The following is a 22,137-nucleotide window of genomic DNA, read 5'->3' as shown; positions in this document are numbered from 1 at the left end:
GCAGGCAATGCCTGTGCAAATTTCAGAAGCCTGTGCAGGCCTTGCAGAAGGCTGATTCTTGATCAGATGGGAAAGTACCTATGCTCATACACTTGTACATGTGTATGGACACTGCCTGGCATGCTGACAAATGTGTATGTGGCAAGGGTGCAGAATGCAATGTTGCCTCCCTCACCCAATATAAATTCATTGAACAGCCTGAGAAGAAGAGGGAGGGTGAGAACTAATCTCCTGCATAACTCCCTGCCCCCCCCCCGTGACTTCTAAAACCAGAATAAATTATGCAAAATTTAAAAAATGGTAGAATATTCTATACAAAACAGCAGAGCAACCTATGCAAAACAATACACATTATACAAATTTATTTATTTATTTATTTATTTATTTGAAACATTTAATATACCGCCCACTCCAAAGATGCTGGGCGGTGCACAAAAACATGCAAAACAAGGCAACATTAAAATTTACATTCTAAATTAAAAACTAAAGTAACTTACAACCCCCCCCCCCCCACACACACACACATATATAAGTAAACTACAGGGCAAAAGCCTGGCAAAAAAGAAAAGTCTTCAATAGAGATTTGAAGATCAGTAAGGAAGGGGCTAAACAAATCTGAAGGGGAAGAGAGTTCCAAAGAAGTGGAGCAGCAACCGAAAAGGCCTTTTCACGGGTCCTAGAGCCCCGAACCTCTCAGAAATCAGGAACTGATAAAATGGCCATCTGAGATTATCTAACTGGACGGGATGTGACTGGATGAGAGAGGCAGGTCTGTAGGTAAATCTGCAGGATATGCACAAGTTGCAGAACTCTGCTTTTCTTGTACAGACTGTGAATTGCCATGTAGAATCTATCTCTCTCTCTCTCTCTCTCTCTCTCTCTCACACACACACACACACACACACACACACACACTCACTCAACCCAGAGCATTATGTCAGTTATTATGTAAGTCATATATACCCCTGCTAACTTGGCAAAGAGGCACCTTTTAACGTGGTGATTCTCTTTATTTAGCAGGGGGAGAGCAACTGGCCCTATCCACCCCGGCACAGCATCCCTCCAGTGGCTGTTGCTGGTGTCTATCTTGTGTTTCTTTTTAGACTGTGAGCCCTTGGGGGACAGGGATCCATCTTATCTATATATTTAATTCTCTTGGGACATGCGTGCCCAGGATTTGGAGGTGGAACTCTCGCGACACGCTGCGAGAGTTCTGAAGTGAGGATTGAGGAGGAGAGGGGGAAGAAAGTGCTGGTGGTGGCCGGCCAGCAGAGGAGGGGAGAGAGAAAGGCGGCGGTAGGCAGCAGGCGGGGGGAGAGAAATGCGGCGGCAGGCAGCGGGCGGGTGGGGGGAGAGAAAGGTGGCGGCAGGCAGTGGGCAGGGGAGAGAAAGGCAATGGCGGGCAGTGGGGGAGAAAAGCCGCAGCGGTGACAGGTGGATGGGGGCAAGGAAAACGGTGGCGGGGCCCTTCTTGGCCGCCCACCACGGCTCTGTGTGCGGGGAGGAACGGGAGGGGAGGAGAGCTGGAGAGCGCGGGCCAGAGGGAAGGGGAAGAGAGGAGAGACCAGGGCAGGAGGAAGAGGGAGGGGGAAACAGCCGGCCCCCAAGCACCACACAGATGCTCTGTGCGGGGTTGGCTAGTTTATTTATTAGTTTTCTGTGCTAACCACCCTTAGCCATTTTTGGAAGGGCGATATAGAAATCAAATAAATAAATAAATAAATAATATTGTGCCTGAATAAAACATATTGGCTAGAATCCAAAGAAGAAGCACAAGGGCATGGAAGAGAAAAACCCATGTGTGTCCTGAGCACTTCAGGTTTTTGCTAGAGAAGTTTACATCTACCAAAGAATTAGGCCACTTATGGAAGAGTGGTTTGACTCCTTGGCAGGGGAATCAGCCACCATGAAAACAAAACCAAGAGCAAAACTCTGCTCTTGGAAGGATGCATCTCTCTTCCCTCGATCCCAGCCACCATTAATGGATCACACTGCAGCATTTTACCACAATTTTGCAATCAGATACACATTGCTTGTCAGAAACCATCAGAGACAGTTATTCATCAATAAATGCTTCAGAAAAGGCTTACAAAAACTAGATGGTTCTTGGAATAAAAACCAGAAAATCTGCACTTTTGCTCAATAAAAGATCATATTGACCACATTAATCAACACACTCAGCTGTTTTCAGACATGCCTCTACTGCCAATGAACTTGTAATTTCATGGGAATCATTTTAGAGGTTCATTAGTGGGTATATTCATTATCTTCCCAGAAACATTGAATTAATTCCAATTTGTTATACCTAGAAAATCAAATTAAGTTAGTGGCATGAGGAGCACACATGCCCAGCACATTCAACAGCCTCTTGGAGAAAACATGAACTTCAGTGAACGTGAACACTAATGAGAAGTCAAGTAGAGAAATCAACAAAAGTGTAATACGATGATAAACAGTGATTAGAAACATCTGCATTTGATGTCAAGGGTGCACAAGGGCACAATACCTCAGTATCTGTGACAATAAGCATCAGTCCATCAGAGTCATAAAGACATAAGAGCAACCAATCAAAAGTCTACCTAGCCCAGCACTCTTTTCCAGCAGCAGCAAATGACACAACAGATGCCTTGCACAAGCAAGACAACCCCATGTTGTTTCCAAACAAGGCAATTCCATTCAACTATTTAGGGTGGATACATAATTGAACAGATGTGTGCAGAACACACGGGCCACCCAGTGGGGCTGTGGAGAAGCTGCAGTGTGCCTCCTGGTGGTAATGGAGCTCCCTGCCGCCATTCACGCACCACCATAAACACTTATGTCTCTTTTGCGGCCACGATGTGGTCTAATGATGTACCCACCCTGGTGCCTGTTCTTGCTGAGATGGGCTTGCACCATCTGGTGATGGCATCAGGCTATGTCGCCAGCAGCAACAACGGCAGTGAATGAGCAGCTGAGCAGGGGCTGTGGAGGTGAGTGATGGTTGGGCAGGGGGCTGCAGAGGTGAGCAGCTGGGGGGCAAGGAGACAAAAAATCTAGCCACATTGGCTACCACCACCATTACTATGCCACGCCAACTATTTTGACTAGGGACCAATGATAGATTTATCCTCTTACATGAAAGTATCTAACTCATTTTTAAAAACTACCGAACATAGTGGCCATCACTACATCAGCTGGCAGACATTAACAATTTTCATTAATCAGAACAAAGTTTGAGTAACAGGAGAAAACATAACTCTCACCCTCCAACACTGGGGAAGGGGTCGACTGTGGCAGTGCCCCTGAGTGGACCTCTCTGCTTTCTGGTGAAGTTCATGGATGTACTTCACTCTTAAGGCAAAGAAATAAAATGCTGTCCTTATTGTGCAATATTGGTGAGGGAACCAAATCGGGAACATAGGAAGCTGCCATATACCAAGTCAGACCCTTGGTCCATCTAGCTCAGTATTGTCTACACAGATGGGCAGCAGCTTCTCCAAGGTTGCAGGCAGCGACTACCTTGGCTCTACCTTGGAGATGTTGCCAGGGAGGGAACCTGGAACCTCAGAAAGACTCCAGCCTGCCACTTTGGAGAAACCGCTGCCAGTCTGTGTAGACCAGGCCTGCTCAACTTTAAGGCCTCCAGTCCTTAATCCCAAGTCATAGTAGCCAATACTCAGAGATTATGGGAGTTGTAGGCCAACATCTGCAGGAAGGCCAAGGTTGGGGAGGCCTGGTCTAGATGGATCATAGATGGATCAATGGTCTGACCAGTACAAGGCAGCTTCCTATGTTACTAACTGTGGTTTTCCAGCTAACTTTTCAGTTTACCTCTGTAGATGCCCAGTGGATGAAGTCCTTATAGAACTTTAAAGTACTGGGAAAACCTTCCAATAGGATTTAGTTTAGGCTTTTAAAATTCTGCTTGTTATGCTGATATAGCTGTTTAAAATAAATTGTTGTAAGCTGTTGAGTTTCCTTTGAAAGAAAGACAAGGTACACATTTAAAAATTTAAAAAAAAATTGTGGCAGCCAATTTTACAAACTATGTGTTGTGTGAAAAACACACAATTTCTGAATCTCTAGGTAATTCATTTCATTGTGTTATTGAACAGGGAGAAAACCCCCACTATTCACTTCCTCCACACCTTGCACAATCCTATAAACCTCTAGGATCACATAATATTAAAAGACCTTGGAGGGTCTTCTAATCCAGCCCCCTGCTCAGTGCAAAAAACTGTGACAGCACCCCTGGCAGATAGTTGTCCAGACTCTATTGCGTCCCCCCTGTGGTTGTCGTTTTTCTAAACTAAATAGTCCCCTGTGCTTTAACTTTTCCTGGTGAGTAATATGCTCCAATTCTTTGGTTGCATCATGTTCAGTCTAGGCACCCTACACATTCTAGGGATGTCTGAGCCGGTTCGCCATCAAACCAGACCTGTTTGATGGCTCGCCCTCGAGCGAAACATGGCCCGGTTCGGATTGGCTTGACTTCAAGCCAAACACCCAGGGCCGGTTCAGGGGTTCTAAATGTGAAAAAATAAAAATAAATTACAACTCACCGCCAGGGACAGGTCGTCTAGTGGCCTCCAGGGACTGCTGCTACACCTGCAAGAGGTCTCAGAAAGTTTCCCCTCCCCCTGCTGGCCTCCCCCTGGTCTTCTTCAGGTCATTAAAGCATTAAGATAACCCAGTCCCAGCAGTGAGTTAAAAAAAAAATTCCCCACATTTAGAACCCCTGAACCGGCACAAACTTGAGCTGAGGGGTGTTTGGGAGGGTGCAAAACCAAACATGCCCAGTCCAGTTTGAATCCGGTCCAGACTCGAACCAAACCAGGCCAACCGGTTTTGTGCATACCCCTAACACATTCCTCCGCGATACAATGTCCAGTTCAGTTTATTGCTATCTTTGATCAAATACACAATCCAGATCAAATAAAAGAAACCTTGAGGGTAGATATCAATATAAACACATGCACGCATATACACATGTTGAATCCGTTATATAGAAGATTGAGATAAAAGAGTATAGGATAAAACAAAACTAAAAAGAAAGAAAAAGGAGGGATGATCAGAATTGACCATTTCTGACACATCATGAGTGGATTTTAATCGCAGCCGTACAGAATTTGGCTACTGAGTGCGAGACATAAGTGTGTTTATCAGAAAGAAATAAGTTTATATACAATTCATTCAAATCGTCAGGGTATCTAAGAATGAGAGGAGCAATATATTTGGAATGCAGCTCATGACAGAAAGAACGATACAGAAGCACGTGGCCAACTATCTCAATATTCCCATTTCCACAACAGCACAGTCTCTCCAAATAGGGAACTCTCCTATACCTATCTTCTAGTACTGCAGAAGGCAGCACATTCAGCCGAACCAATGTCCGGGCTCTTCTGCATGCTGGATCTATCAGATCATACAGGTATTTCACTGGTTTTTGTGAGGGTTTGGTGGCTCCAAGTCTTGCGAGGCTTGGTGTCTGGCTTAAATCTGCCTGGCGTTCCATATCAATAATACGCCTGTTGAGGATCACCTTAGCATTATCATAGCCGAGAGGAAGAAGATATTCCATTGACAACCCATATGATTTTAGCTTTTCAGTAATTAGATGCATCCAATCAGACAGATGATCATCCTTAAAAATTAGGGGAGCCAAGGGGTTAACTATAACAGGGCAAAGGGAGACAGTTGTCTGGGGGCCCCAATGCCTTGGGGGGGGGCAGAGGCAAGCCACATGACTGACTCCCCCAGCCATGCACCTGCCCGGGCGTCCTTCAGTTGTATTCATCCCCCCAAATTATTGTGAGTGTTAAGACCTGGAGCTACGAGAAAAGCATATCTTTCTCTAGTACCATTAAATGACTTGCATCGTCCACAATTTACAAAACCTTTTTAAAAATAATTTAGGATGGTGTTTTATATATTCATTCATATATATATATATTGCTTTTTCAGCCTCCTTTAAGATTTCTTTACTTCATGAGCTGAGCTTCAGTGAGAGGGGGGCATTTTAAAATCTTGTCTCTGGGCCCACTCCAACCTTGCTACGCCCCTGAGGGGAGCTAAGCCAGAAGGGGAATATTGAGATACAATGGATGACATCAGGCCAGCAAATGGCCTCTATGCATGTGCAGAGGCCAGCTGAGAGGCAGAGCTGATCCTACACTGCAGCGGGTGCTGGGCAGCATGCCGCTGCTCCAAACAACTACTAGGTGTGGCAGGAAGAGAGGTAAGCACCTACTACTTGACAGTTAAAGGTGCCTCCCAACGCAACCCCAGTGGCGTCCACATCAGCCACTGCTGATGTGTGTTGCTCTGGTGAATCCCATACGGCTGATGATTTAGTTGGCCATCTTCACAGTAGGTTGGTTCCATTATCACATTTCTCTTAAGAATCAAAATGCTTTTGCAAGGAGAAAGCAGGAAGGCAGTCAAGGAAATGCAGCCAAGTCTATATTTAAAGTGCATGTTGTCAGAGCAATTTTTACTTTTTTGCCTGGGTCATCCAGCTACATAGCATGCCTCCGGCAAGGAGTGGCCGCTGAACTGATCTTTCTTTAAATTTCATTCCCCAGTCACTTTTAATAAGTATCTCTGGGTGCAGGGGTGGGGGTGGGGAACCCTGCTAGGAACAGCAAAGTATCATTGGAATAAATGACTCATGTCTGCCTCTATGATCTGGCTGGGTGGCATAAGACACTCTACTCCCATGGATACAATATACTGAAAACCAGAAACACAGACTAGGGAGCATTAAGATTAATATAGAGAACTCTAAGAAACCAATATTCTCTCTCCCTGATATATTTTTGAAAGTTGGACATACACACGTATTTCAGATGTCTTAACAGCCTGCAATTTGATTTTCAAGAGAGCTGAAAACTCAGTCCCTGCTAGGTATGTGCAAAACGTTCTGCACTCAGAATGTTCCAACTCAGAACAGGCCATTCCGCACGTTCCGAGGATGTGTTCCAAGCTCAGAATGGAATGGCCTGTTTCGGGTCAGGACATTCTGAATGTTCGGAGCACCATTTTGGAATCCCAAATGGCGCTCTTCTGACCTCTGTGCATATGTGACAGCCATTTGTACCATGCAGAAGAGCGCCATTTGGGATTCCAAAATGGTGCTCAGAATATTCCGAATCAGAACATTCTGCAGATTTGGCATTTCCTTCCAAGCTCAGAATGGAACACAAAACCTGTTTCATACACATCTCTAGTCCCTGCCATTCACTAGTATACTACTCACACCAAGCATATGTACAAAGAGCCAGGAGGGTGTGAGACTGTTGGGTTTCAATGCAAGAAACCAGCATCCAATTATTACTTGGTTATGAAATTCACTGGATGGCATTCTTGGGCATAAGGACATAAGAGCCCTGCTGAATCAGGCCCAAGGCCTATCTAGTCCAGAATCCCATTTCCCACCAGATGCCTCTGGGAAGCCCACAGTAGCAGATGAAGGCATGCCCTCTCTCCTGCTGTTGCTCCCCTGCAACTGGTATTCAAAAGGCACCCTGCCCCTGAGCCTGGAGGTAGCCTATAGCCATCAAAACTAGTAGCTACTGACAGACTTCTCCTCCATGAATATGACTAAGCCCCTTTTAATTAGTGGCCAGTTAACAAAAAGCTGGTGGCCATCATCACATCCCGTGGCAGAGAATTCCATAGATTGATTATATGCTGTGTGAAAAAATACTTCCTTTTGTCAGTTCTAAATTTCCTGGTATTGAGTTTAATGGCAAGTAACTATCTCCATCTCTATGGCAAAACATGCAGACTTGGAGCTGGGGTATCTGTCAGACTGCATTCACCCATATACTCCCTCCCTCCCTCCCTCATTTTTTAATATAGGCTTTTTTAGTTTTTATTCTGTCTGTCCCCAGTAGGTTTTTAATCTAGAAGTTTGGTTTAACTGGCTCTAGTTCTTAAATTGATTTTTAAAATTAATTTTATATTGTTTTCTTGTTTTATCGTCTTTATAAGCCACCCTGAGCAGTATCGCATGGGGTGGGGCAGGATATACAGTGCGTTTCACAGGGGGTGGAAGGATACTGCACATGCTCAAATGTGCTATATCCAAAGCATCCGCATTTTGCAGCATTGTCAATGCCACGTTATCTGCATACATGCATTGATGGTGATAGAAGGATGGTCTTGCCTTGCAGCAGGGGCAGAGAGAGAAGTGGCTCTGATTAAACTGCCCTGAGCCATGTTTTGAAGGGTGGTATATAAATCAAAGAAAGAAAGAAAGAAAGAAAGAAAGAAAGAAAGAAAGAAAGAAAGAAAGAAAGAAAGAAAGAAAGAAAGAAAGAAAGCGCTCTGTGTTTCCATCATTTTTTGAAGCTCATCTTTTCTAACTTCTAAAGAGAAACTCAAGTATGTAGTACACCGCTCTGGGCTCCTTGGAGGAAGAGCGGGATATAAATGTAACAACAACAACAACAACTTACACTCTAATTTCAAGATTTTACCTCTACTCAATGAGATCATTGCTGAGGGTTTCTAGCTGAATAAAGGCAACATCTTGCAGTAAGTGAAAGTTTAGTTAAATAAATGCTGTTAGTATAATTACACTACTACAAGCATAATTTGGCTCCCAACCAGGGTTTAACCAGCTGTTGCTGAACTACAACTCCCATCACCCCCAGCCACAATAAATTGTAGTTGGGAATAATGGCAGTTGTAGTTCACCAACATCTGGAGGAAGGCTGGTTGGGAACCACTGAGGCAGGGGTTCTTAAACTTGGGTCCCCTGATGTTGCTGGGCTACAATCCCCATCATTCCCAGCCACAATGGCCTTCAGTGAGTATAACTGTTGTCCAACAACAACTAGGGACCTAAGTTTGAGAATCCCTGGGTTAAGCTATCAGGAAAAGCTTCCTAGCACATTGCAGGGAGGATGTTGCTTAGAATGCAGAAAAGCAAACACCTCTTACAAGTTCCCAGCCTGCCCTCTGAGTTGCAGTATTAAAGAAGAATAAGTAACCTTTTGTAACGTGGTTGCCAGAAATTCAAATACAGAAGAAAAAGAGTGAGGACAGAGTCCAGCCATATGTTGGTTCAAGTTCAATCAGGTAAGCTTTTGTGCAGAGCCCATCAACAACTGTTTAAAATGCTTAATCCAAAATTGCAGTGTTCCGAGGGAAGACCATTGTTGCCGAACAGATGCTCCGTTCAAAGGCCAGGCGTGCAAAGGCATGTCGGTCACGAGCATTCAAAGCCAACTGAATCGCTCTGCGGCATTGCCATTCCACTGCCAGCGTCAGTGCAGCGATATTTTTCACTGACAATGCACTGGAATGCCTTGTAGCCAGAGATGATTCGTTTCTACAGAAAGAGCAGCTCAGGGTCCAGGACTACTATTCTCATCTGCACTTCACGTCTCATTAGCATCAAAAGCAGATAAGACGGAGTTGGAATATAACCAAACATATTTAGCCACCTTGCCCACACCACAGACATCCATCACCGGTATTTGGCTGAGCTTCTAGAGTTCTTCCAAACATGCCTGAAGGCAGTGAAATAGATATATCTAATCCACACTTACGTGACGCAGGATAGCATCTTAAGTTAAGGAGTGGCTTTACCGAGGCACTGTAAATGCTCTCAGTTGTATGTTTCAGTCCTCGGGTGATTACACACATGCATGCACACTTGTATCTGCACTGCAGCATATCATGTATGTATATTTTGCTCTAGGCTGAACAGCATCATGGGTTTTGTAGCTTTAAAGCACACACGATCACTTCCAGCTATAATGCAACATGTCATGTACGCTTTGCTCTAGGTCACACAGCATCATGAGTGCACATGCTCACTGCAATGCAACATGCCATGTATGTGTATTTGGTTCTGGGCTGCACAGCACAATGGGCTTTGTAGTTGTAAAGCAGCATAAACAGTTTTGCTCAGCATGTTTTGCTCTAGGTTGAATAGAAAGAGTCAAATGAAGCAAAACACGTGCATTGCTTGTTTATTATTAATTCGATTTCTTGTCTGGAGCCTGTATGGTTGATTTTTCTTAGTACAAATGGGAGAGCAATCCAGATCGAGACCATGGTGGGGGAAGGGCTTTAACTATTGGTCCCAATCCAGAAGAAGGCCCCTCCATGACTTTTATTTGACCCAGAAGAGAAAACCTTCACTGGTGGCAATGGAAGTGCCTGACTCAGATTGTGACTACAGTGAGGAGGACAAGGGGTGAAACTCCCTCATATCTCAAAGATGCATGATACCACACGTTGTTACAGCAATGACAACTTCCTGGTCCTATATGAACAATCAAGAGCATGCTGGATTTTGGCACAGCCACCAAGTTTTCCTAAGCAGGTTTCAGAGAAGTGCTGGAGCCACAATATTTTATCTGAATTGTGCTAATTTTGGCACTTTGAGTTTTCTAAAAGAAGAGCAGCATGAGAAATAAATAATAGAGCTTAATTATTACCTGCCAAGCAGTGAACATGGCAATACATTCTGGGGAAAGGGCTGGACTGGATATGTGCTAAACATAGAGATACTTCCAGCTGAAGTTAAGTTTCTCATTTACATCAATGAATTCAAGTCCTGCAGGGTGTAAATGTAGAACTGTAGTTCCCAATGAGACCTCTCTCGTCAGTCTTCCTGCTGTCCTCTCCTGTGCAGTGGGGTGGGGGCGGGACACAGCCTGTAGAGCTACAGCAATGTTTCTATTTGCTATAGCATTGCAGAGAAAGAGTTGTGCAATTTAACATACAGAGCTTATTTCAAAAGCTCTGTTACTCACCCAAAGCCCTGCATTACCAAGATAGTGGTAACGTTTTTTACAATAACCATACAGAGCAAGAGATCAAATTCTAAACATTTCTAGCTTCTGGGGAAGACTGCTTTACATCTCTCTCCTCATAACAACATAAGAACAGCCCTGCTGTATCAGGCCTAAGACCTATCTAGTCCAGCAACCTGTTAACAATGGTGGCCCACCAGATGCCTCTAAGAAGCCCGCAGGCAAGATCTGGGGGCATGCCCTCTCTCCTGCTGTTGCTCCCCAGCAACTGGTATTTAGAGGCATCTTGTCTCCAAGGCCGAAGGTGTCCTATAGCCACCAAAAGGTAGCCATTGTTGGACATGTCCTCCAAGAATTTGTCCAAACCCCCTTTAAAGCTGTCCAAGCTAGTGGCCATCACCACATCCCATGCCAAAGAATTCCATAGATTAATTATGTGCTGTGTGAAAAAGTACTTCCTCTTGTCTGTCCTAAATTTCCCGACCTTCACTTTCATGGGATGACCCCTGGTTCTAGTGTTGTGAGAGAGGGAGAAAAAAATTCTTTCTGTCCACTCTCTCCACACCATGCATACTTTTATAGACCTCTATCATGTCTCCCCTTAGACACTTCCTTTCCAAAGTAAAGAGCCCAGATTCTGTAACCTAGCCTCATAAGGAAGGTGAGGTTAGACTACAGCATCAGAGGATTATTTGTTTGTTTGTTTGTTTGTTTGTTCATCTAAAAATAACATTTCAAGATTAAATTGAATCCTATCCAGTCGGTCAATGCCTAGGCATTATGATGATTGGCAATATGTTTACAACAGTATCTAAAATAGATTTTTTTTAAAAAAAATCATTTTTATTTTAAAGTACTCACCATTCCGTGCAATGTTCATCTCTGAAGGCTCACTCTGTTGCTCCAGGCTGAAGCTCTTAGATGGCCTTCTTAGCATTATAAGAAGCCATTTCATTAACCTTGCAAACTGGCAAAATCCTATTGGAAAACAGCAAAGGTTTAATTAAATTCAGAATCAATTGTTCATTACCGCTACAGTACCCCATAAAGACATAAACGAATCATTTATCTGCATCCGTGGGATCATTGAGTTTTCAGGCCTGTCTTCATCATACCCTTTGTTTATTGTTTGCTTATAAAACCTATGCACAGCCTTTCCCAAAAATACTCAAGAGGAAAAACTCTAAAAATCACAACAGAACAGCTTCTGAAACAGTCGTAAATTGAAATGCACAACGTTAAAGAAGAGTAGTTCATAGGGAATCATGGCAGGAAACATCCCATAAGAGCACAAGAGGAACTCTACAGGACTAGATCGATCATGGCCCATCGAGTTCAGCATCCTATTTTCCATGACACTTGTGCAAAGTACTATAAAGAAGAGGCAATCGCCCTCACATGCTCTTTGTCCTCCTGCAACTGGCCCTTAGAAGTATACTGCCTTGGAACGCGGAGTTTCTATTCAGTCACATCACTATTTCCAAAGAGATGGAAATGTTATTATCCTTCAGTCGGATGCATGACCAGAGCATCTGCACGCAAGAGAGAGGTATTGGCAGACTCAAGGTAACCTGCAGATATGTCCATTTCACCAAAAAGTGAAGAAAAACAAACAAACCCCAAACTGTCCCAGCGAGGTTAAGCAGACTGCTCAGTTCTTGCTCTCTCCACTGAAAACCAAGATCAACACACACTCCCCGCTTTTGGGCTGTATCCCACTAGGAAAAATTGGAAAAGACCGGAGATGTACTATGGATGGTTTATCCACTGGTGCCAGGCTTCCTGAAGCTGACATGTGGTTGCTGCTGTTGCTATTCTTTTGGCTTTGTTGTGGTGGCTAAAATCTCTGCTTCTGAGATGTCAGAAGCTTCTGAAGGATTTACTTGTTCCAGACACTAGGTATGGCATTATGGGAGGAGCTAGTTTCCTGTGCCCTAACTTGGAAGCACAGTACAGGGTATTCTCTCTCCCATCCCAAATGGCTTAACTTGGGAATGGGATAGAAACCACCCCACCATAGGGAGTCAATTCACTTTGGGCGGGGGAGGCGGACGACCCTCTGCCACATTTTTACTAATACCATAAATATTATAACTGGTAAGGGGCCATACTTGTGGATATCTTGTGTACCAGAGTGCAGATAAGAGTTTGACAACAAGAGCATAGCTAGGAGTGTAGTGGTTAGCTTGTTTACACAGCTTTCTGCAGCTGGGGTTGGAAATCTACTCCAAAATCTGGATGAGGGTTAAAAAGGCTGGCAACACTGTCTCAGAACATGATAGCAAAATTTGCAGCTACAGAAGTCTCCTCTGAAAAAGCAACCTTTAGCCACTGTATATATAGCTCATCAAATAAAAGTACAGTTAAGTACAACAGTACCACATGAAAGAAAGTACCTGCAGGTGGGTGAGAAGCATTAGATTTCATAATTATTGTAATAATCTACACAGCAATATAAGTCAATCAGAGCCTTCAGAGGAATTCCATCGCTATAAATTTTGATTCACCAGTCAGTGTTATCTGAAGCTCTGGCACTAAAGAATTTGCATTAGTACAATTTCCACCCATTATTTTGAACAGTAGTTGGGGCACAAGGTTGCAGTGGAATAATATGATACTGAGTCATAGTTGCACTAGTTCAATTTAGCAAAAAGCTTTCATAGAAATGTCTATATAGTTATAGTTCTTCAACAAAGAAAAAAGGAACTCTAAGCAGGGTAAAACGGTAGAAAGTCATTGAAGTTTGGTTGCTTCTTCCATCTTCCAGAATCCCATATGGAAACTTATGGAACTCATTGCCACAAGACCTTGTGAAGGCCTAGCAGAGATTGAGGTCATTCACACAACCAAAAACTGTGTAAGGCAAGTGTCCTACCCAGGTTTGGAAGCTGTGTGTGCTCCCAATTTTTGGTTGTGTGGGAACAAGCTAGGTAGGATAAGTAATTATTTGGAAACAAGTTGTGCGGGAAAGTTGGCTACCTTGGTCAATGCTGGTTATGAAAGCTGGGGGACAGCACTGTCCTACCCAGTCTTTCCATCTACCTTGATTCCATACAATCATTTCTCCCTCCCACTTTGGTTGTTTGCTCCCACACAGCCAAAAACAGGGGGCACACACAACTCCCAAACCTGGGTAGGGCATTTGTCCTACCCATTTTTCAGTCGAGTGAGTGACTTCATTATCTTATAAACTGATCAGAAAAATGTGTAGATGGGCAGCCTATCAAAGGCTGTTAGCCAAGAATGGAATTTCCACATTCAGAGGCAGGAGAACTTTAGTTATCTCTCCACCCCTCCAAGAGGCACAAAGCCATGCCTAAGATCCCACCCACCCACCCCCGCCATTTTATCCTCACAATAATCCTGGGAGTTTAGGCTGATAGTGACAAGCCCAAAGTCATCCAGTGAGCTTCATATAGCATCTTAGTTTGTTCAGTTTTGCATTTATTATCAGCCTCAGCTCATAGGGGCTGTGCATAGTTTAGAACAGAATAGAAAAGACCATGAATGGACATGCAACAAAACGTTGCAGTATATCTCTGGTGTGCATGTGTTACTACTACTATTATTTCTATACCGCTTTTCATCATCAACAACAACAACAACAACAAGTTATCAAAGCCGTTCACATAGATAAATCAGTAACAAGGTTGCTCAATGGTTCCTTGTCCCCAAAGGGCTCACAATGTAAAAAGAAACACAAAGGAGACACCAGCAACAGCCAGTGGAGGGATGCTATGTTGAGGCTGGATAGGGCTAGTTGCTTCCCCTCTGCTAAATATAAAAAGAATTGCTGCTTTGTAACCCATTCAGCAGGGGTTATTATTAGAAATTTATATTCTGCTGATTCTTTGTCCCCAAAGGGCTCACAATATAAGAAGAAACCTAGGATAGACACCAGAAATAGCCACTGGGAGGGGTGCTGTGCTGAGGCTGGATAGGGCCAGTTGCTCTCCCCTGCTACTAAACAGAAAAAGAATCACCACTTTGAAAAGTGCCTCTGTGCCCTGTTAGCAGGGTGTTACCGGAGCCTGTGGCTCAGCCAGGCGAAAAAACATAAGTTAGCAACAAAGACAGGAGTCCCTGGCCTAATTTGGGTCTTTCTTCATATGCAACTTATTTGGGGTGTGTGTGTGTGTGTGTGTGTGTGTGTGTGTGTGTGTGTGTGTGTGTGTGATATTTGTGGGGAGCAGCACCAGTACTCAATCCCAGTTCCTTTGGAACCCGCTATGCACTTAGAAACATAAAGCTATGAAATGGCTGATGGGGTGGGGGGAATTACACACCTTTCCCCCTCAGAAGCAGACAGGTTTGTGACTGTCTTGAGGGAGTGTTCTTCAAGTTGAATAATTTCCCACTCTTTTATTGAAGCCCTCCCCACTTCGCCACAGAGTTCTATTACTTCTGCTGACCTGCCTGTCTGTTAACTGGCATGAACATTCAAAAGCCATGAACTAACATGGTGGCAGACTGGCCCCCTTGAGGTGTTTTTAAAAAACAAACACATATATCTGTGGGTTCCCCCAAGTCTGCTGGTACCTTTCATTTGCCTGCTGGCATTTCATATCCTTGGTCCATAAGGATCCCAAATTTGAGCTCTTTCGGAAATAGTATATAGACAGAAGAGAATATTATTATTAGACTTGGAAAAGAATATTCATCAATGCATTTAATAGAGTGGACAGAATAATTCTCCAAAGCATTCTCTTCAGTTATAATTAATGCATTGGCAAATATTCTATCCCAAGTCTAATTATTATTATTTATATTCCACTTTTAAGCAGAACAATTCTCAAAGTGGTTTACAAACTAAGCAAAAAAGAATAATAGGAAGAGGAAGGTTCCCTGCCCCCAAAGGATTCACAAAGGAACACCAGCAACAAGGATAAAGTGGGAGGCGGCAGAAGATTGAACCACAAGCTTTGGTACGGGAATACCGGTATCGCATCCATGTGAAATGTCGGAGGGCATGGGATACGTTTATCCGATTCTACAGTGCAGAACTGGATTTCATGCTACGTTATGAAAATTCTTAACCACCACCCACTCCAAAAGTCAAGGTGAACAAGGTGAATTCCAGAGAAGTCAACTCAAGGATGTGGGACATGAGACTAGTTTCAATTTATAGAGCCAGTTCTTCTTTCCAGAGAAGATTAGTCAGGATCAACCTCCCAGGTGCCTGTATTTGCCTTCAGGCTAGTGCTTAAGGGCTGCTTTGTTTAGTTTTCCTGGCCTGGGTTTTGTTTCCTTTTGGTTCATACATGCTTGTACTGGCCTGCTCCTTTTAATAAAGCAATAAAGAGTTTAGTCACCAAAAGCTGCTTAAAGTGCCCCACCCCAACTTGTCCAGCATCAGATCCCCGCCCCCACCCACCACCCACCCCCACTTTCTTTGAATTTGGTCTTGGAACTGCACAGCGTTAGCCCTGTAAATAATATTCGCTCTGCAAGTGCAAAGAGTGAACACTTATTCTTGCTTAAGAGTCCTCACCATTGTAACAGGCTACAATTACTCACTCCAATTGCACAACGCTGATTGTTTGTGCTGCTAATCACAGAAGACATATGAAACAAATAATACATACTAAATGGCTTGCTCAAGGCACTGCAGAAGTGGGCAAATATATACCAGGGGAAAAAACATGACAAGGAAACCAAAGAGAGAAAATAACTCATGCCAAGCTCCCACCCCCCTCTTTTTTTGTTTTTGTTTTTTTTTAACAAAATGACTTCTTGTTTTTGTTGTAGTAAAAAGCAAGAGACGGGCTAATGCCCCAACATGAAACAATACAGTGATATTAAAAACACTTGTCAATCTGCTGACAGCAATTGGAGGAGTAATTTGTATATAAATAGCTGACAAGTTTGCCTCATCCTTCTCTTATAAGAAGGAGAAAGTTTTGGTTTTTTAAAGTGTTGGGATCCTAGCCAATTGGCACAGCTGTCTCCTGCCTGAGTGGAGGCCCAAGACAAGCGACTAGATTGGAGAGGATTCAGGACAAGCTCTCACGAGAAGGAGGCAGTATCTTCTTTGGAGATGAGGCCATAGCTCATTGGCAGAGCACCTGCTTTGCATGCAGATGGTCCCAGGCTCAGCCCCTGGCATCTCCTGGTAGGGCTGGGAAAGACCCCTGCCTGCAACCCTGGAGAGTCTCTGCCGATCATGCAGACACTTGTGCAGGGCCACTTCCATTGGAAGCCATGGTAATAGCACCGCAAGTGGCCACATGCTGCTTTAAGTAGTTGCGCAACTGCACTCTTGCGCAACACCACCAGGGCTGGTGTTCATGTGTGTGGCTGCTCCAGTGGGTTGGAAATGCCAGGGTTGCCTTTCGCAACATGTCAGGCACTGTGAGCTGTTTTATCTAAACTGCGTTAAAGTATTTTTTAAAAAAATTCTAAACTGAAAATATTCAAGCCGAAGAATATTTCTTACATTAGCACTATCCATCAATCTTGCTCTTGCTACCAAACTGTCACCATCCAGAACCTTATAAAAATAATGGCTTTTCTACTGTGCCTATGGCAACCCATTGTTATGGTTAGCTCTGCTGGATCAGACCAAAGCAAGAGCATCTCTAAAACAGTCTGGAAGAGGCAAAGGCTTAGCAAGGGAGAGAAGATTTTGTTATGCATTAAATATACATAAGAGACGTATGTTTGGGCGGAGCACAAATTTAATAAATAAATACATACATACATACATACATACATACATACATACATACATAAAGTTTATATAACCATCTCTCTTTAAGTATTTAATGTATAGCAAAATCTTCACTCCCTTAATAAAGTTCTTGTTTCATGAATTCATGAGTCTTCTATTTACCTGGCTACAATGGCTTTTGTTGCTTGTTCTGGGGTAGAGGAGTGAGTGAATTCATCCAGTCCAGAACAGCCTCCAAGCCCCAGTTCAGAGCATCCACTGCCTGCCTGGTGTCTGCTGACTTAAAAGATCCGCAGAGCTGGGTGTCATGCTCTACCTATCTTGCTCTACCTAAGTACTATGTGAAGTACTTTTTCACACAGCGCATAATTAATCCATGGAATTCTTTGCCATGGGGTGTGGTGATGGCCATCAACTTGGATGGCTTTAAAAGGGGCTTAGACAGATTCATGGAGGACAGGTCTATCAATGGCTGCTAGTCTAGTGGCTATGGGCCACTGCCAGCCTCAGAGGCAAGATGCCTCTCAATACCAGTTGCTGGGGAGCGACAGCAGGAGAGAGGGCAGGCCCTATTGCCTATGGGCTCCCCAGAGGTATCTGGTGGGCCACTGTGTAAAACAGGATGCTGGACTAGATGGGCCTTGGGCCTGATCCAGCAGGGCTGTTCTTATGTTCATATGTCATCAGCATATTGATGGCAGCTCACACCCACGGACAGAGGCGTAACTAGGGAAAATGGTGCCCAGGGCAAGCACTGAAATGGCGCCCCCCCCCCCCCACGGATGACCTCTCCCAGGAGTTTCATGTAAATGTTAAACAGCATGGAGGGCAGAACAGATCCTTTTGGCACCCCATAGGCTAAAGGCCAATGGGTGGAGCAGGTATCCCCCAGTACCACCTTCCGAATACTCTCCAGGTAGGAGCAGAGCCACCGGATAACCATGCCCCCCTACCCCGTCCCAAACTGGAGAGACGTCCCGGAAGGATACCTTGGTTGATGGTATCAAAAGCCACTGAGAGGTCCAGGAGGATCAACAGAGTCACACTCCCTCTGTCTATCTCCTGGCATAGGTCATCCACCAGGGTGACCAGGGCAGTTTTCATCCCGTATCCAGGTCAGAAGCCAGACTGGAAAGGATCTAAGTAATCAGATTCATCCAGGACTGCCTGGAATTCAGAGATATCCTGCCTCTATGCCCAGAAACAGCATATAGCCATCACTAGTAGCCTATTGTTTATCCTGACAGTGTACTGCTCTATCATGGATTTCTAATAGGAAGCCCAGAGTGAAAGGAAAGCGAAATAACAGGGGAGAGAAATATATTAATCTATTCCAGCCTTCTCTAATATTATTCTGTTCATGTTAGTATTGCCTGTAAAAAATCAAGATGTACAACACTCACGCTGCCCTTGACATATTGAGGTGTTAAGGAAAAATCAAAACTACTTGCTCACTGTTCTCTGAGCAGCAAGGATAGACCTCTGCTTCTCAGCCTACTTTGCTTGATCAGAATTTCTAGTGCCTTGATGCTTCTCTCTTCTCCTGTTTGAACTTGTCTCCTCAGAATATTTAGTAAATACATTTCATGCTTGTACCAAAAGTAAATCTGCCTTCCCTTTCATTTGGCCGGATATTAGAAGTCTTAAAAATACACATGAATTACAGATGGCAGGGTCCCACTTTCCTCTTTTGCAATCTTTCAAGGAATGCTTATGCATGAGAGGCATCAAGAATGCTAAAGCTCGCATTAGCATTCAGTAGGCATTGGGACTACCATTCTCGCCTCTGATAGAATCTTAACATACACCAAGGAGGAGGAGAAGGAGAGAAAGAAAACTGGAACAAGTGAAAATAAAAACTGTTGGGTTGATGCCTAATGGTACCCTCTCTGCAGCTCACAAGCACTGAGGTTGCCACTTCTGTTTATATACCTTTGTTTGGCTTTTATTAATTCTACAAGTTAAGTCTTTGTCTGTCCTGGCAAAATGCTTTATACAAGTCTGTTTGGTTTATTAGGCCATGAATTAGTATAGTATTAAATCACATCTGCTAGGCAGACATTGCTCTACTTTGCAGCATGACCTGGGGAACCCTAAACCTAATGCTGGCTGGTGCCAATTGGGATCCCAGTACTGCATATTATGCTAATTGAATAATATGAAGAGCTGCTTTATTCAGCTTGAGACTATAGACTAGTAATGCCAACCATGACTGACAGCAGGGTCTAAGATGGAGATTGTTCACAACCCTTCTGTTTGAGATATGGAGAAGACAGCAAATGAATTGACCTGTGGACTCATGCAATGTTCTCCCAATGAGTTAAGGAATCATCTCTGAAAAGAAAAACCATGTGCTTGCAGGGCATGATTTGCAGGCTCACAATGAAGCTAAACTGGTCTAGGTCTGGTGGTCAGTGCCTGGATGGGAGACCACCCTATATCTTTTACCTTGGGTTCCATCGTGGAAGAAATACAACAAATATGTAAATAACAAACTCAATATAATTGGTAGCTCTCCGGGATTTCAGAGATCTTCCACAGTCTTACTACCCTAAACCCTTTGACTAGAGATGCAGGGATTAAGTTTGAAGTATGTTGTAAAATATCTGTTCTAACACATCTGGGGCCAGGGGAAGCTATATGCCTGCATGGGACCCTCAAGAATGCTATATGCCCACAAATGGAAATAGGAATATCTATGGATAATGGGAGGTTATCCAAGATCATGAATCATCACTAACATAAGGAGACATGCATACATATGTTCCACAGTCTCCACCATCAGCATTTGACCAATAATGGGATTAGAAGATGGATTCAGATTTTTCCTGGTGGTGACTGTCTGAGCCTTCTTCTCAAAGTATCTGCAAACCACAAAAACGATGGCACCAGATAAAGAGGAACCAAGGTTGTTCCAAATCTCCAATGAAGATTTGTGATGTCACTTCAGAGCAGAGTTGCCAGAACCTAAGGGGTATATTCGTGGGTCAAATGGGCCGTAAGCCAGAATTTGGCTTTTTTAAAGCCAAATCTGGCCACCTAGCTTCAGAGCATAACTGTTGTACAACGTTATCTACCTAACAGCTGTTTATCTAGGCCAGGAATTCAGTGGCTGGTGAATCCAAGACATTACCAGTCTGGTAATATGTAACAAGGTGCTTATATGGCATAGGTCCATTTCCCCCTATTTTCCTTCAAGGTCTAGGAGTGCGTTCTTTATTGCATCAAAAATCTTGCAACAGAGGAATTCTGCTGCCATATGATTTAGAATGGGCAAGACCTTACAAGACCCTATAATGTCCCAAAATTATTACAATGGTCTGTATTCATGTGACTGCCTGCACCAGGTACATTGAAGAGAATGAATACCTCATCAGTCAAAATTATACCTCTTTCTTTCCTTCTCCCTGATGAAAACTATTGATTATCCACCTCTTCCCTAGTGGGTTGATTACTAAAGACCTTGGAGAGTTCCAGATCTGGTCTTTGGTGTACTTACACCAATACCTCCTAATGGTATTAGTATTCTGAACAGGACCATATCTATATGTCCTCGTAACTTCCCAACTTACTTGAGAAACTATTTTCCCAACTTCCATTTCCATCAGGCTAGGATAATAGGTCTGCCCTGTTGATCCTAATTATTGTTTTCTGCAATCCCAGTGGAATCTGATTTCATCTCTAAGATCTACTGCCTTTTCCTTCAAAATAGAGAATAGTTTGCAATTCTCATCCTTTTCAGACCTCGTGGTCTTTCATTCATAAAGTGAGGACATTTGTCTTTGCATTTCCCTGCTTTGGATACTTCAGTAGACATTTCTCATTGTAATTACTGCTTCGTACTTCTTCACGTCTCATTTCTGGTGGGAATCAGATAGAATTAAAGAACTCACTTCTTACAAGTCTCCTATTCATTACTGCGATTCTTCTTAGCTCCTGCCTCAGAGTAATTAACCTGGTTTATCACTCAGCACCAAGCTCCCACTTAAATCAAACACCACCTTTGGTTGGATTTGCTCTGTTGCTAGCTTTGCTTTTCAAAACTCCAGGTTGCAACAACAGATATGGCACAGACCATGTGAATTTTGTCTGTTAGGTTTCAGTTTGTACAGAAAGACAGCATCATGTCCTGTATCCCATGACCACTGAGACTAACTGGGAATGTCCTCTTGACTATATTATTTGGGCTAAGATTATATTTTAACCTTGGGCTAGTTCAAACAATACCGAGTGTAGAATCCAGAGGAAAGAGTTGCTGCACACAAGCACCAGGCAACAGAGGATAATTAAAAATATTAATGGTTTAACAAAAGAATTCTTGATTACAGGAAGGCAAGTGCAGACTGCTTTATATGCTCTTGCTGCTTGTTGTATGTCTGCTGTGCCTTCCGTCTAGGATTGAACTAAAACTGTAACTAATCTAGAACCTGGCCTGGATCAAGGAATGGATTCACTAGAATTTGAACAGGAAGGTGGCCTGCTGAGAGCACACTTATTGGGACATCCTCCATAGGTGTCCCGATGACCTTCTGGGGCATCCATTTATAAATAGGATGTTGACAAATAGGGTGTTGTATAAATTTATAAATAGGAGTTGCTCATTGGAATAGCCCCTTAAGACATGCTCCAAACACTTGTTTGCCCCATTTGGATGAACAGCCTCCTCACCAATCAAGGGACATGCCAAAAGGGCATTGGGACATCCATGCA

General features: G+C 43.6%; 1 long non-coding RNA gene across 2 annotated transcripts in view; it reads right to left on the bottom strand.

The window, feature by feature from the left end:
- Nucleotides 1–22,137, bottom strand: part of LOC128334856 (uncharacterized) — a 221,080-nt gene that overhangs the window by 131,781 nt on the left and 67,162 nt on the right. The window contains exons 3-4 of one of the 2 annotated variants that reach the window (XR_008311423.1): nt 11,619–11,735; nt 9,986–10,687 (exon numbers count right to left, since the gene is read on the bottom strand). This is a non-coding gene — a long non-coding RNA (uncharacterized LOC128334856). Of the gene's footprint in view, nt 1–9,985; nt 10,688–11,618; nt 11,736–22,137 lie in introns of those variants that run through there. The other variant, XR_008311424.1, reaches the window with a different exon arrangement.

This window comes from Hemicordylus capensis, chromosome 10, assembly GCF_027244095.1.
Source record: "Hemicordylus capensis ecotype Gifberg chromosome 10, rHemCap1.1.pri, whole genome shotgun sequence".
Lineage (NCBI taxonomy): Eukaryota > Metazoa > Chordata > Lepidosauria > Squamata > Cordylidae > Hemicordylus > Hemicordylus capensis.
This window is presented reverse-complemented; position numbering and strand designations above follow the sequence as displayed.